Genomic DNA, 18,351 nt, shown 5'->3' on the forward strand with positions numbered 1-18,351 from the left:
AGGGTTAATTGTTTTGGGGTGTAAAATTATTAATAAAATAATAAAATAAAGTAATAATGTAAAACTAAATTAAATATAAAGTAAATATCTTTGAAATATCATTTAATTACAAACTTAAAATTTATTTTCGAATAAATATTAATTCAATGAAAATAAATGATAATTAGATTAATTATCTTTTATTTATGAAATAAGGTTAAAAATTTATATATTAAATTAATGCATATAAAGTACTCATTATTTTTCAATTATAAGAACTCTAAATAGTAAATAAGAGTTTACTAAATTTTTTATATAAAAATATCTAAAATGTAGTCTTAAATAAATATAATACATCATAATAATTTATTAATAATTTTCAAAAATTTAGAAGTTTTACAACCGAAAGTTTCGAATTTGAATCAAAAGAACCAGTACAAACTAAATTCTTGTTGGACTGTGTTTTGTAATGTTTTCATGATAGATTAAAGGTTCAATTGCTGATGGACATAGAGTTGTAAAAGTGTTCTGTCTAAAAATAAAAAAAATTCGTCTTTATTTTATTTTAATCTTCTCATTATTTCTGTTTCTATTTAAGAAACAAAATCAAAACACAACCTAGGTGACCGCTACATTATGCTTAGTTTCTCAATGACACAACCTTGGATAATTTTTTTTGGGTATATATATATATATATATATATATATATATATATATATATATATATATATATATATATATATATATATATATATAATGACGGCTACATTATTTCTGTCTTGCTCCAATTCCAATTAACAGAGATTAATGTATTTATATATTTTTTTTGCAGATGAATAATTATGTTTTATGCAGATTTAGAAAGAATAACATTAAACCTTGTCAAAAGAGAAGGAAACTTGTGGCTCCTGAAACTGTGGCTACTGTAATACCGGTAAGTATTGATTTGATTGATGTGTTTAATTTTTTCTACTATAACGAAAAAGTTCAATTTTGATTTTAAGCTTACTAAATTAATAGTAGTTTATAGCTTATTGAGTTGTGTTTATATGTCTTCAAGTTTCAATTTAACATTTCATACACACTCTTTCTTTTCAATAATAATAGTGGTGTATTTAAATACGACTGAGTGTTGTTGAAATAACAAATTTAGGAATTACATTTTTATTTATTTGAACACAATATTTTTAATTAGTTTGAGGATTACAAAATGTATATGATTTGATTCTAACTCTTTTTATAATTTAAAAAGACTGCTATTAAAAAGTCTGTTTGAATTTTATTATATATAAAGTAAGTTTTTTTTTAATTCTTTGGTTTTGATGATTTAAATCCATATTTGCGTATCTTACTATCGACATATTTATAATAAATGACTCTTTTATTTAAATGGAGCAAATATGATTTAATTTATAATTACAGTTTTTCTTGTTTGCAAGACTAAATAAATAAAAGATTTTGATTTTGAAAGAATATAGGCAAATAAAGTAGTTCGAATAATTAAATAAAATAATTCAAGATTCAGTAATTGATTTAAAAATTACAGCTTATTTTCTGATAGACCTTACTTATTTACTTTAATTTAGAAACCAACTTGATTTGCATATATATTAGGCGAAAGTCAAATAATAATTATTCTTTAACAAAAAGAAAAAAAATTTCCATTTTATAACAAATGTCACATTCATCATAATATTCGTATTGTAAACATTATTCTCTATTTTTTTCTTCCTCCAATTGAAATTGTGTATGAAAATTATTAAATTTTTAGATTAAAGTAAATCTCAATTTATGATGCTAGTTTGGATATTTAATTTGACTTGGTTTCTTACCTTATTTTCTATAACCATATACTAGTTACATATGAATCACACAAATGGTGAGCGTGCAGTTTTTGTTTTATGTTTTTTTTTTTCATTATTATTATTATTATTATTAGAATCTATAGGTCAAGTTCTTGATATTATTATTGTATTCTTGATATTAGAATGCCAATAATTATGCTGGGATAGTAGAATTTGTTAAACAATCAGAGAATGGAGATGGAAGGATGGAGATTCAAAATAAATCAGCAAACCAATCACGCAATAATGAAGATAAAAAGATTGATGAGATTCAGAGAAAACTAACAAATCAATTAGAGAATAATAATGAAGATGAAAAGATTGATGAGTTTCAGAGAGATCTAACAAATCAATTAGAGAATAATAAGGATGAAATAAAGGTTGATGCTTTGGTTACTACTATTGAAATTGAGGCAAACTGTGACGAAATGGAAGATGGTGATGATGATAAAGATCACAATGATATGACATGGCCAGAGTTTTTTGCAATGCAATTGATAGAAGTTAATAAAGACTGGTTCATCCCAAACGATGATGTCCCCCTAATTCCAAATAAATTTCACAATGACACGTTAAAGAGGTTTAAAAAAGTTTTGTGATCAACTATATCTAATTTTTGTTTTTTTTTATTTATTTTTAGTTATTTAAATATATTCGGATTCAATTTTGTACAGACTTTTGTTTTGGTCCGATAAATTTATGTATTAATTTTTTAGTGAATTAAAAACTACTTATTAATGTAGTTAATTTGTTTTTTTTTCTTTGGTCATATGGATTGGACAGCCCAATCCTAAGCATTATAGTTAATTTGTTTAATTTTGTTCTAGATAAACTGAGGGTGCTTTTTCTGCAATTTAACATTTATTTGGAAGATGTAATATATACATCATGCCTGCTAATTAATGGGGTTTATTCTTGGACTACTCCCAAAAAACATATTCAAGAATGACTTTTGATATTTGGACCTTGGAGAATTGATTGTTTAAATGAAACTAGTGTAAAACTTGGGTTATATCCGGGTCAAACACTATTCCATTCTAAAATTTATTGATATCAATTTATTGGTATTAATAATTACTATTTTTAATTTAAAAAGGTCTTTATATATAAAAATTTATTATACAGTTTGTAAAATTATTTTATTCTATACTCTTAAAGAACAAAATAATTTTATTATTGTTTTAGTTCATATTAAAAAAACTTATTTAAATATAAAAACTATTATGTTTGTGTTTCAAAATGTTATTATTGTACCATTAAAAAAAATTAATAAAATTAGTTTACATTCTAATCACACAAACAATAAATACTAATTAAATGATATTTATTTATATTATTAGTCTCTAGTGTATAAGTTGTGCTCGTAAATCATATATTTAATTTATTTTATTATATTTATGTATAATTTTTTATAAAAAGATTGATATATATTTATTGAAAAAATTAATTTACTTAGTATATATAGAAAAATTAAACTATTAACCTCTTTTGTTATGTTGATATTTAATTTAGTTAATAATTTTTTTCAAATGCTTTAAAATACATTGTAACTAAATTTTAAAAAATAGATAAATTAACTATTATGAAAAGGTAAAATTAACTATTATAAAAGAGTTTAATATTTTAATATTAAATAATTATATTATTTAAAATACAAAATACATAAAAAATACTATTCGTATATTAAACATTTTTGACACCTTTATAAAAATAATTAATTAATCACAAATTTAATAACAAAATCTTTGTACAATTGTTAAAAAAATGTTAAAATAGTATTTATTATAAAAGATATAGATATAGCAAGAATAACAAAACTTAATTATTGAATATGTTATTTTTAGATATCTATTACTAATAAATTCATTAATATATCATATCTTTTATTATAATATTTTTTACCACCAAAATTTTGAATAAAATAAAAAATATTTAATTTATTATTTTCCATGATAGTAAATAAGATAATAAATTTTATTTGTTTGTTTAATTATTCAGTAGAGGATTTTTATATAATATCTAAAGATAGAAAGACAAAAACACTACCTATAAAAATAGTAGTAATATAAATTATGTTCATCACATACTCAAATCTTAAAATCTAAAAAATTAAAAACAAAAATAATTAAATATGAGATCAAATATCATTTTGTCATTATATAAGAAGGATTTTTATTATTAACAACAAAAAATATTAATTATAAAAAAATAGTGAAGCAGTGAAAAATAAATAATTTTAATGCAATCCAATCTTCACATGTTTTTTGGATCTCTGCCTATTTGATACTTGATAATTTTTATTAACATTTAAATTTTACTTATTATATATATAATTTGTTACAAATTTTTTCGTATTCATAAGTTACAATAATTCTTTAAGTCATTTGTGAGTTAAATGATACTGAATTATTTATTTTATCAACCTAAAGGAGTATTTATTTTTTATTTATTTCTTTTAAAATAAAATCTTAAAATTCTATCTTTTAAAATCAATTTATACTACAGAAAAACTTTTATAATTTGTACCATCTTAAATAAAATATTTATATTAAAAAATTATTTGATTAAATGTTGTTTAGATTAAAAAATATTTTAAAAAAATGTCTGTTAAAATTCGTTTCATTGTTTTTTTTATTTTTTAGATGAATTAAATATTATTATATGCATTAATATGTTACTTAACTATCATAACTTAGATAACTTAGATCTACTGTGAATAATCTTTGTTATTTAAGCATATTTTTGTACATAAGTTAAATATGATTTCAATGTTGTCACTTACACACAAAATTTTAACACTAAATATTTTTAAAATCTGTAATTATAAATTATATTTTTGTAATATTTAAACCATAAAAATAATATCTATTTTTTAAATATATCATTTTATTGTAAAAAATAAATTTAAAAGGAAATACAAAAAAATATAAATAATATCCTATTAATAAATTTCACTTCAATATGATTTTAACTAACATTATTAACACAAATTATATAAAAATAATTTTTTAATCATAATTATTTTTATAAAATCACATTTATACCAATATGTATATCTTAAAATACTTTTATATATGAATTATTTAAATATGAATTATTGCATAAGGTCATTGACCTCACTGTAAAGCAATTAGAGAATGAAATATTAAATAAATATAAATACCGACTCAAAAGAAAAAAATTATTTTTTTCTAATTAAATTTCTATTCAATTTGTACTTAAAAGTTGAAATAAAAAACATATTCTTGAAAAATAAAAACACTATGATAAAACTATTTCTTTGATAACTTGCACGATATTTTTTTTTTGTGACTGAACATAACACAAAGAAAAAAGACCTAAGAAAAAGAGTAGTACTTCTCTCTAATAATAATGTCTAAATTATTAGGAGATAGTAACCACTCTAGATACACCTGCTTATTTAAAGCAGCAGTTTTAGCCATTAAATCAGTCGCTCTGTTTGCTGTGCGCTGGAAGAGCACTAAAGTAGCCGTCCAATTACATTAGAGTATCTCTTTGATTTTGTCAAGCAGATCACAGTCATTCCTAATCATGCTGGTTGTGCCTTGCGAAACAAGAAGAAACGCATCAAGATTATCAGTTTCACATATGACCTCTTTGCACTCGCAATCCCAAGCCATAACAAGCCCTCTCCAAATAGCATGAAGCTCCCAACAGAGAACACTAGAAAGAGGTATATTTTGCCAGAACAACCTTTTATCCAAATTTCCATGCTTTCTCTAATATTACATCCAAAGCCAGCTAATTGCTCATTTTCAAAAACACTTATATCGCATTTCACTTTACAGACATTCATTGGAGGTGGTTTTCAGTTATATTTCAAAGAAAAAGGAATAATATGTTTTTGGTTGATAACAACATTAGAGAAATCTCGAACAGCATGTTTAACTAAGTGAATAATTTTCTCCTTACTCCATGAATCATCTTGGTGGAAGATGTCATTGTTCCTATCCCTCCAAATCCACCAAAAGGCCGCTGCAAAGAGAAACTCATTTTTGTTGAGATTAGAACGAATTCAAGACACAAAATTCAAACTAAAGTCCTTAGCGGTCATTCCCAAATTTAATCTAATTCAAATCTGTCGAGCTTTTTGGCAAGTCCTAAAGCAGTGGTTAATATCCTCTAGAGCAAGATAACATCTCTGACGAAAATTAGAAGTAGCAAGACCTTTTTGAAACCGGTAACTAGCTGTGAAAATTCCGTTGTTGAGGCAAAGCCAGAGCAGACACTTTATCTTCTTCGGTATTCTCAAGCGCCAAAGCCAAAGCCAATTTTCATTATCATTCCAGCCAAATTTCTTCTTCAATAGCCATTCATACCCGCTTTTAGTCGAGTAGGTGAGAGTATTTGAGTTTGTCCAAAACCAACCTGTTTTATCTCCTGCCTGCTTGATAGGATCAAAGAGCATCAAATCAAGTTTAACTTCTTCCGGAATCATTGTGCAAAGAATATCCCACCGCCAATGCCCATGGTGCCAGACATCTTCTAACTTCAAGTGAGAATCAAAAATGTGCACAAAAGGAACTAAAGGAGTTAGCGTTCCACATGGTCGCCAAGCATGATACCAAAAGGATTGAGACATCCTGCCTGTACACCAATCAAAACCATCACGAAGCTTTTCTATTGTCTTATAAATCGTTCGCCAAGTGCTTGAAACATTATTAGAAAAATTGGGTGAAAAGCAAGAACTCCCAGATAAATATTTTGCCAACATAATTCTTACCCAAAGCTTATCTTTATTATGCAATAATTGCCAAACAAGCTTTCTGAGTAAAGCAAAATTTACACATTGGGTATCTCTAATTCCCAAGCCTCCATATTTTCTTGGAGTGACAACTTTGCTCCACTTGACCAAATTTAAGCAACGCTCTCCCACCTTTCCCTTCCACAAGAATTGTCTAAGCATAGAATCAATCTTTTGACAAACCGAAGTAAGAAAAATAGTCCCTTTCATCTGATAAATAGGAAGAGAAGAAGTAACAGATTTAATTAAGCAAAGCCTGCCTGCTCTGTTGAGGAGCCGACCTTTCCAACTAGCCAGCATATTCTTGATCTTCTCTAAAGAGTCCGAAAAAATAGATCGAGCAGCTCGAGAATTATTAAGGTTCACTTCCAAGTATTTGCCTAGGTCACTAGTAAAAGGAATATGAGAAATACCAGACAACATTTTCTTCCTTCTATTAGAGATATTTCTAGAACAAATAGCTTTAGATTTTTCAATGTTAACCTTCATACCTGAAGCTTTACAAAACAACTCCAAGGTGTGCACAACATTTTGAACTTGACTTTTCTTCGCTTTACAAAAAAGGAGTAAGTCATCTACAAACATCAAGTGAGAAACTCTAGGTCCCCCTCTAGAAACAGCCACACTATCCCAAATACCCTCGTCAACTTGTTTGGAAATGAAGCACGACAATCTCTCCATGCACAAAACAAATAAATACGGAGAAATTGGATCTCCTTGCCTGAGCCCTCTGCGAGGTTGGAAGCTGTCCAATCAATTCTCATTCCAAAGGATGGAAAGATTTGAGGCCTGAACACAATTCATTACAAGCCGAATAATTAAAGAAGGAAAACCAAAATATAATACGATACAACTCTACAAATGTACATATACTTCTTTTAAGATAAAAAAACTCTTTAATTAAATATAATTAACAAAGATGCCATTTAAACAAAATGCTTACTGATGTACTTTTACTGGCAGTTAGCATCAAATGTAGATTTATTATTTTGATTAGCTACCTTTAGCCAAGATACCAAATAATCATAGTTCAAATTATTATCTATTTGGCAACTGAGATGAGAAGTAAAGTATAAAAAATAACAAATGGATAACGGTTAAAAGCAGAAGACAAATATAAATGCTCGTATCTGAGGACACGGTTTCTTATTACATATCTTAACACAAATATATGTTTTTAAATTATTTTCATGCTCTTTTTTATAAGTTCAATTTACCAAAACTAAAAGAAAGTTAATAAGATCAGTTCCACAAAATACATCCAACAACAAATTGATACAAAAAACAAATTGATACAAAAAGATAACCTAAACTAAGAACAAAAAAAAAGACAGTTACATCAATTGTTCTAGAAAAACTATCTATAAACAGATAATCACTCGAGCACCACATTAAGACCCTGCAAACAAATAATCACAGATTTGCAGTCTCAAAATCATCTTCTAATCACTACAGACCGACCGACTCACCAACCCCCTGTCAGCATACATACTTGATGCCGATTTTTTTTTTTTCAAATATGAATCTCTTCCAAGTTCTTTTGTAACGATGAACCTCCTTAAGGATCTCTTTAATTTTTATATCTTGATTTCTAAAAAATACTATCATTTTCTATGCCTTTTACTAATTAAAGCCACCATATAATATGTTGTGCCTTTTAATATTTGGTGTATATTATGAAAGATGGAAAGAAAAATAATAGCTTAAAAAAAACTACCTTTTCAATTAATATATTTAATTAAATTAATACTATAAAAGTAAAAAATAAATGTAATACTAACCTCTTTTGAAGCAAAAATGGACATCCTCCAAAATCTAAGCCTTTTTTACCAAACAGTTACATCAAAACGTAGCTAGCAAACAAATGAATAAAAATATTAAAATTAATTTTAATTCACATTATTTCAAATGTATGTTAAAATTATAAAATAGTAATTAAGTACTAATAAAAGCATTTTTATTGAAGAGTGTAGATAAAAAAAATGATGTGACTTGAGAATAATAAATTCTTCTTCTTTCAACAAAAATAAAACATACAGATGCTAAATAGAAAAATATTCTTAGATTCAATCAATTTGTAAAACAAAGTTCTTTCATTTCTTTTTTTTTAGTTTTGTTATAACTTAAAAGCTTTAATTCTGAAATTACTTTATTACGGAAGAGTCTTGTTTTTTTTCATATATCAATTCTTCTAGCACGATTATATATTTTAAAGAAAAAAAGGTTAAAATTGATAAATAAGACATAAATTGTTAAAACCAATTTATAAAATATCAGACAAATTTTTATAATTTGTACCATCTTAAATAAAATATTTATATTAAAAAATTATTTGATTAAATATTGTTTAAATTAAAGAATATTTTAAAAAAATGTCTGTTAAAATCCGTTACATTGATTTTTTTTATTTTTTAGATGAATTAGACATTATTATATGTATTAATATATTATTTAACTATCGTAACTTAGATCTAATGTGAATAATCTTTGTTATTTAGGCATATTCTTGTACATAAGTTAAATATGATCTCAATGTTGTTACTTACACACAAAATTTTAACACTAAATAATCTTAAAATCTGTAATTATAAATTATATTTTTGTAATATTTAAACCATAAAATAATATCTATTTTTTAAATATATCATTTTATTGTAAAAAATAAATTTAAAAAAATATAAAAATATATAAATTATATCCTATTAATAAATTTCACTTCAATGTGATTTTAACTAACATTATTAACACAAATTATATGACAATAATTTTTTTTAATCATAATTTTATAAAATCACATTTATACCAACATGTATTGTCTATCTTAAAATACTTTTATATATAAATTATTGCATAAGGTTATTGACCTCTCTGTAAAGCAATTAGAGAATGAAATATTAAATAAATATAAATACCGACTCAAAAGGAAAAAAATATTTTTAAATAAATATAAATACACTTTACTGGTTTTTTGTTATTTTTAATTGAGTTGTTGTTGTTCAGGTGTATTATATCAGACATGATTGGGTGTGTTTTTAGTTTTTGACATGGTGTATTCTGCAGCCTGTGTATTGACAGTTTATGGCTTTAAAGGTCATTCTGTAGTTGAATTGTTTCGGTTCGGGTGTATCATATTAGACAAGATTGGGTGTATTTGTATCATATCTATGGGTGTATTCACAGTTCTGACCAGGTGTATTCTGCAGCCTCTCTCTGTTGTTGATGACGAGCTTGTTTCGAAGGTCGGAATGACCTTTACGACCCTTGAAGATGCCGGAAAATTTTACAGGAACTACGCCAAGGCTGCAGGTTTCTCTACAAGAGTTCGGTGCACAAATAGGAAGGGAAACGAGATTAAGAATCAACTGATTACATGTAGCAGAGAGGGAAAATGGAAATCTAAAATATCTCCAACCGAGAAGACCAATCCGACAGCCGGTTTAAACTATCCTGCAAGAATTTATATACACACATTGAAGGATGTCGGTGCTTGGATCATTTCAAAGGTTGTGCTGGATCATTCACACCCCTGCTGTCCAAGCAAAGCAGAGATGCTCAAACAGCACAGGGAACTAAGCATGTCCATTCGTCGTACGATAGAGAATAACGACGAGGCCGGTATCAGACCAAGCAAAACTTACCAATCATTTGTTGCGGCTGCGGGGGGTCACCGCGAGTTAAATTTTATCGAAAAGGACGTGAGGAATTACATTACCAGGGAAGTGCGGAATGTTTCCGAACAAGAAGATGCAAAGGAATTCGGGAAATATTTGTTACGAATGAAAGAGAAGAATTCGAATTTCTTTTTTGAGCTCGAACTCGAGGAGGATCAATCGATTAAGCTGGCTTTTTGGGCCGACGCAAGAAGCAGAGCCGCGTGTGAGTATTTCGAAGACGTCATTTCATTCGATACCACCTACAATACAAACAGGTAACAAAATGTCCATGTTTATGATGCTAAATTAATTTATTTTTACGAATCCGCAGCAGAGGTGTATATTGGCTGTCTCATTGGGTGTATTCGAAGCATTTGTTGGGGTGTACCTAATGATTTTGCATTCTGCACTATGGTAATTTGTTTCAGATATAATTTGGTTTGTGGTTCTTTTGTCGGGGTGAATCACCACGGTCAGTCAACACTTCTCGGATGCTCTTTGATGAAGAACGAAGAAATTGATTCATTCAAATGGTTATTTCAATGCTGGCTTCGTTGCATGGGAGGAAACGCTCCGAAAGGGTTTCTCACCGATCAGTGCGCATCAATGAAAAGGGCTTTAGAGGCCTGTATGCCAACAACAGTTCACCGCTGGTGTATTTGGCACATTATGAAGAAGATTCCAAGCAAATTAAACGGGTACAAGGGACATGCCGATATCGAACAACAAATGAGCCATGTTGTTTGGAACTCTTACAGCAAAGACTCATTCGATAGGAATTGGAACGATTTTCTGGTGAATTTTGGTCTTGCAGACAACAAGTGGCTTTCAGGTAATGTGTTTTTAAAATCTGCAGCAGAGGTGTAAATTGTACGATCTCTCGGGTGTATTTTACTGTGTGTGTTTGGGTGTATTATGCAGATCTGTACGAAGACCGTCACATATGGGTTCCTATCTATCTGGACCACCACTTCTGGGCAGGGATGAGAAGCACACAAAGGAGCGAGAGCATGCATTCATTTTTTAACAAGTACATCACCCAGAACAGCTCGCTCATTCAGTTCGTCAAACAGTACGATAATTGCCTCGGAAGCAGGGAGCAAGCAGAGAGAGAATCAGATGCTGCAGATTTTCATACGGTCATACCGTGTGCAACCAAATCCTCCATCGAAGCTCAGTTTCAAGATGCGTACACCCACGCAAAGTTTAGGAAGTCCAAGCCCAATTCAGAGGAAAGGCGAATTGCATCACCAGATTAAAGAATTCCGCTCTAAGCTATTCAGTATACGAAGTCGGAGAACAAGTTTCCAGCTCAATATTCGACAAGTTCGCGGTTACCTACGACTCAGTTGCAGCCGAGGTAAAATGCCAATGCTTATTATTCGAGTCGAGAGGGATACTGTGCCGTCACGCACTAAGCGTGTTAAGCTTCGAACAAGTAAGCCAAGTTTCCCCTAGATACATACTGGAACGATGGAGCAAGAAGGTAAAGAGGCGACACACACACATCAAGAGCAGCCACGACGAGCCACTAATGGAGCCAAGAAGCAAGAGGTTCGACCAACTGGTTTTTCGTTCGCAAAATATCTGCGAATTTGCCTCCGAATCGGAGGAGCTGACTGCAATTCTGCACCGTGCGTATGATAACGTCATGACCGAGATGGAAGCATTAAAAGGCAAAAGGAAGGGGACATCTTCTTTATCCCACGAAGACGCCAACTTGGAATCCGTTAACGAGCTTCAAAGCCCGCCAAGGATTCGAACAAGAGGACGTCCAAAAAACAGGCTAGGTTCAAAGCTGGAGAAACAGATTGCAAATGCCACAAAGAAGAAGAAGACGAAAGTTTTAAGCGAGGTAAATGTAATGTTCTTTAAATTTGTGGCGATTGAGTTTATTTTTCTAGTTAATAGTTTAGCTAATGCGTGAGTGTTATATTCAGATAAACCTGTTTGATGCTGCATTAGCGGCGCATTCAAGTTGCAGCCAATATCAGGGACAAGTTATAAATTATCAGTTCAGGGTACCAGCAGCAGGGGATAACTCTTTGGGTGTATAGTTATAAAGAGTATGGGTGTAAAATCACTGTTACTTTTGGGTGTATTTTTGTTAATTGACTATTTACATATAGACACATATATAGATACATATAGAACAAAAGCTGTAAAAATTCACAGGTTATGGGCGTATATTTCAGTTGATGTTTTTTTTTCATATTTTAGTACATGTAATTCATTCATTTTGAATACAGCACAGACAATTGGGTGTATATTTTATTCAACCTCGGGTGTATTATTAGACTTGCGTTGGGTGTAACAGTTTATAATATGCGTATGCTTTGATTTTTTGCTTTATGTTTTACCACCTGTAATACAGTTTTTGAATACATCACAGACAGTTTATCAGCACAGATAGTTTAACTATGGGAAAAAATATACATGGAATAGAAGTTGTTGATAAATGGCAAACATTTACATCATTTGTTCAATTTACAAACTACCCAGTTTGTATATCAGCAGAATTAATCTGACAAAACGGACTCAATAATGCAGAGGATGGCTTCGACAACCTTATAGCACTACTCTCTCTAATTGCCCGATCTCTCTGTGTATTCAACTCACTGAATAGTATCCGGGAAGCATACTCCACTCTATAGTGGTCCACCTCCTCCTACAATTAAAAAGTATGTTATGTTTAAACAGAAATATTAATTCAGTAAAGTAATACAGAGTTATATAGTTCTAAAGACAGTTACCTGTGTCCAATTATCCCATTCATACTTCCCCTTTTTAATGTTTTTCGGCTCTATTAACTCAAGCCACTTCATTACGTAGATAGTGCAGTCATAGCTGAAAACGAAGAAAATAAATTACAAATCTCATTTAGGAAAGTTTAATGTTTAGAGTCACAAATTTATACCTTGTTTTTTGGCCTGAAATTTTAACATATGGTGCTTTAATTTCCTTCTCCTTCTCGCCTTTCTCGAGAGGTTTCCCGCCGGCATATGTTATCAATCTTGAAAATACATATCTCTTAAATACCAAAACAAATCAGTAATACACCCGAATGAATGGACAAGATACACCCAACTTAATATGGAATATACACCCAATTGAATATGGAATATACACCCAACTCAACTTTCAAAATAGACCTATCTATTAAAGTAAAGAAGACAGAGGCAACTTACAGTGAATTTATTAATGTCCTTTCTCTCATGGCTTGGAGCTTTTTTGTGTAGTGGGTCAAGTATTTGACATTTCCACGTTCTTGTATTTATCAGCCATAACCACCAATGTCCCGAGTGGCAAACAGGAGCAAAAATCTGAAGGATTACCACATTTCAACAGTCTGTTATTTTATTTGGCATATAAGTAAATAAGCGTACTAACAAATTTACGAAACAAAAACTTACATATGGATGCGAACTTAATTTTTTTCTATCTATGAATTGAATGAAACTCGGGTAGGCTTCCACCCTGAATTCTCTGTTCGTTTTCGGAGATATGAATTCCCCCCTTGGGTGATCCGAAAGTGCCATGCTCTGCAAGAATTGCAATACAAGAAATGAAAACATGAAAATACACAACTTACACCCAATCTAAGCTAAAAAATACACCCAAATCAATGCATAAAATACACCCAAAGTTCGTAGAAGTAACACTTACCACAATATCGGGGGGAGACAGTATATTTGTGCCTGAAACCTCTTTTCCTTTTTCTGGTTTAGGATGAGGCAGATGGCAGATACAATCTAGAAATCAATTTTAAATTAATAAACATTGCAGTTGACTTTGGTGTAAAAACATTAATGTTAGTCTAAAATTACCTGAGATTCTATATCACTGTTTGCCTGGAGGGATGCAAGGTGCGTTCTCATCAAAATGTATTCTCCTTGGCCAGTCAGAGTGCATATCTCCTCAAACTCGTCAGTATTGCCCTTTGCATCTTCCTTCAGTCTCGTCCCCCAGATGTAGCACTTTTCTTTCATATCATCCGGAATTTGATTTATTCCCCCCGGGGTTTCAAACTTTGCAGAACTTTCTCCCCCAGTCTCCCTCTGAATTTGTGGACTTTCGTCCTTTCCCTTTGACGCACTGCTTGCTAACTTTTAGACCAAACTGTCCAATTGTTCTAGCATAGTTGCAGTTTCTGGAGATTTTTCCCTTTCTGTCTCCTGCGTCGACGCCCCCTCCTGGCTTGAATCTGTCAATCCGAGGCTGAATGATGGCATCCCCAGATCTGTTTTAGGAACATAGGCTGCTGTGCGTGCCATCATCAACAGGGCAGCAGCGTCCTCAGCGTCTAGATGACTGCATCATTATGTATAAGAATAAGAGTAAGAATAAGAATATACGGATGACAAGCAAAGATTGATTCTAGTCTAATTAACTTACATTTTTGTTGGAGCTGGGGGAAGCTTGGGTGTTGTTTCTTGAAGTTGTTTGGGGGTTTCAGGAGTGCTGCACAGTTACACAAAATCGATCAGGAAGAGTATACACCCAAACTCTTAGCAAATATACACCCAAACCCTAAACAAATATACACCCAATACTATTTTCTTACGTTTCTCTAGCCCCTTCAATCTGTAGCATAGGGGTTGGTTCGGAATCTGCATCAGTGGTTGTTTGCTGGGATGGCGGCACAAAAAACTGGATCGGGACTCTAAACAAGAATAAAAATGAAAGGTTAACAACGTATTTGAAAATAATAAGGTTATAAGGTTGAAATATTCTTGGATAACTCACATTGCAAGCGCTTCCGACGGCGTTTGTTCCCTAACAACCATCATATTCGAATCATCCGGAGTCAACCTAAAATACACCCAAAGAAGGTCAAAAAATACACCCGAACAATTCAAAAAGAAGACGGGCTTTGTTTTTTGAGAACTTACATAATTGCAGTTTTTGCTTTTTTTTGCTGCCTTTTTTTTCTTGAATAAAATAATAAAAGGCTTTTTTTTCTAAAAAAATATATACAGAATTAGAAGTAGAAGTTATTAGAAGAACAAAAGTAACGGTTATTTGAAAGAGAAATTACATGCTCTGAGACGGCTGGTTTACACTACTCTGTTCTGTGCGTCCTTGAGAGGAAGGATCATCACTTCCCAAGTTCACAGCCGGTAGTCTAAACAGATTTCATGTTATTGAAACGAAATATACATCCAACTTAGTAAACAAGATACACCCAACTTGATCCACAAAATACACCCATATTGTTTCACAGAATACATCCAAATCATGATAACAAGATTTTATTAAATAATAAAGCTTCTTACGTTTCAGAGGACACATAGCGACCTTCTGTCGATCGCAGGTCAGCCTGGTTGTCCCTGCGAAACAAGATACAATTATTAGCAAACAAAAGACACCAAAATCTCAAATACACAGCACAGCAAGACATACCCCTCTGCAGCAGATTTATGAACGTTTTCCCCTAGCAATTCATCAAGTTCGTCACTTGATATTTCATATGTCTCACTACATTCATAAAATAAGACGTTAACAAAAATAATTACGATGAAAGACCGTAGTATAGCTTACGAGGTACTGTACCCGTAAAAGTATTGATCTTCTTCAGGAGGTGAATCCTCCACAACTACTTTTTTCTTTTTTTGTGGTGTTCTGGGTGAAAAAAAAAACAGTACCAATCAGAAATAAAAAATTAATTTTATCACAGAATATTAATGAAAGAAGTGCTTACTCTTTTGGTGTTGTTTTTGTTTTTTTCTTTTTCTTCTCCTTCTTCCCAGGTGATGATTCTTCGCTCCTATAAGTCAATAAAAGACACCTCAGTTAATACACAAAATCTTTATAAAGAAGCCAAAAGAAAGGAGTAATAATTTCAGGACATTACTCATCACTTGGTTCAGATTCAGATTCTGAATCAGAATCTGACTCCTCTTGCCTCTACTTTCTTTTTCTTGAGTCCATTCTGCAGGCAAACAATTGTCATTTAGAACATACTAAAAATACACCCAAATGGATTCACGAGATACACCCAACTAAATATACAATATACACCCAAAACAGCAAACGAAACCCACCCTGCTTAATAAGCTACATACACCCAACGTGGACAAACAAAATACACCCAAACCGAAAAAGAAATTACACCCAAGTATGGTACTTACTTTTTCTCCTTTTTGCCGGGGTGTTTAATTCTCGAATTCTCTGAGTCTTCTTGAGCCTCAGACTCAGAGGTAGAAGTGTCACTGTCAGTAGTTTCTGTCTCCGAAGACGATGTTGAGCTCGCCTTCCTTTTTTGTTTTTTTTATTTCTTATTTTTTTTGTTTTTTTTTTGTTTTTTTCTCATTTTTTCTTTTGTCTCTACCAAATTCAGAATCCCCTGAAACATGAGATATTTTAGTTAGCACCATTCGGGTAAATAAAATACACCAACTTATTATTATTACTCACCAAAATTTCCTCTCTCTCTGCATTCATTCTTTCCACCAACTGCTCCTTAGTCCAGTTGGCAATCCATGGCTTTGGTGGTCTTTCAACCCTGTTCTTGCCTTTGTTTTTTGCAAGATGAAAGTTGATTAGCATCAGGGCGAAGAGGCAGCCATTGATTGCCTTCTTCTTCTTCTCTTGATAGTCTGTTATGCCCTTGATCATGAAGGTCAAAACATGCCCCCCCAGTTTCTCTCCTCTATGCCGTCCATCTTAAAAATTGGGACCAGGTGCACGGGCGATATTTTGTTTATCGTCGTTGGCAAAAGGAACGCCATCTGTATGTAGAGGATGAATATCCTCTTGAACATCAGGCGTTCCTCTTCGTTGCCAACGCCGATGTCCATCATTTCATCGGTAAGACTTTTGAGGGTCTTACCCTGGAATCTTCTATAAATTATTTTGTCATCATCAGAAAGTTTCTTATAGTCAACTTTCTCAGGAAATAGATCTCCTACAAAAAGGAAGACAACAAAGCATCCAAGTCGGTTCAAATACACCCAAGCATCAGGTTAATATACACCCAAGCAACAACCTAATATACATCTATAATTTTGAGCTAATTACCTGTTGCATTGATGCCAAGCGCATCACCTATTTTTTTTTTGGGGTTATATGGAAAGAACCATATCCTGTCTTCAGTTTGTTCTCCCCAAGTTTGAAGTTGTTTGCCAGCTCCCTTAAGAGTTGGTGATCCACCCTCAGTGGTGGGATGTGCATCAACCCACCGAATCCAAGATCCCTCACAATCGCCTTCTTCTCCTCAGTCATGTTTCTGAACTTATCATTCAGGAGATGTGTGGCACATTTCAGGTCTTTAGTTTGGTTTCTTGCTGCCATTTTCTCTGAAACTAAAAATACACCCAAAGATATCAGTAATATACACCCATATATATATGACTCAGATACACCCATTGATAACAATAAGATATATTCATTGATAACAGTAAGATACACCCATATATATGAGTCAGATACACCCAAAGATATTCGCAAGATACATCCATTGACAACAGTGAGATACACCCATAGATATTATTCAGATACACCCAAAGATGTCAAAGAAGATACACCCATTGATTACAGTGAGATACACCCATAGATATTATTCAGATACATCCATATAGATATCAGACAGATATCACTCAACCATGCTTCAATATAAAGCCACATTACAAGGTTAAGCAGTTTACACCCCCGAATCTACGGAATAAACCCCCAAAAATCAACAAAAATAGCAGGAGAACTTAGAATAACAATGTAGAACGACGTAGAACTTAGAAGAACGACGTATAACTTAGAAGAACGACGTATAACAAAGAAGCAAGAGTAATAGTAAACCCTAGAAGAACGACGTAGAAGAAAAGTAAAATATACAGTATTTTAATGGACTTACGTTGAGTATTCTTGGTTTGTTTTTTCTTCAGATTCTTCACAGAGAGGTTGATGGTGTTTTGATGCAGTTTTCCAACTACGATTTCTATATTTTGAAACTTGATTTTCGCTCGAAAATGAGAGGGTTTCGTTGTTTTGAAAGCGCCTTGAGAAATGGAAGAAGTGGAAGAAGTGGAAGAGTTTGCCATACGTAACCGTTCGAATGTTGAGCGCGTGATTTTGACGCGGCATCTTATCTCTCTTCATGCGCGTGATTTTTGT

The 18,351-nt window shown here is 31.4% G+C and overlaps 1 long non-coding RNA gene across 1 annotated transcript; it reads right to left on the reverse strand.

Moving 5' to 3' along the window:
• Nucleotides 1-16,095: 16,095 nt before the first annotated feature.
• On the reverse strand, nt 16,096-17,149 carry LOC140174451 (uncharacterized). Its single transcript, XR_011863640.1, has 3 exons — nt 16,660-17,149; nt 16,374-16,588; nt 16,096-16,174 (listed from the first exon to the last, which is right to left on the reverse strand). It is a non-coding gene; the product is annotated as an uncharacterized lncRNA (long non-coding RNA).
• Between the last annotated feature and the right edge of the window lie 1,202 nt (nt 17,150-18,351).

The sequence above is a fragment of the Arachis hypogaea genome, chromosome 7, assembly GCF_003086295.3.
Source record: "Arachis hypogaea cultivar Tifrunner chromosome 7, arahy.Tifrunner.gnm2.J5K5, whole genome shotgun sequence".
Classification (NCBI taxonomy): Eukaryota; Viridiplantae; Streptophyta; class Magnoliopsida; order Fabales; family Fabaceae; genus Arachis; species Arachis hypogaea.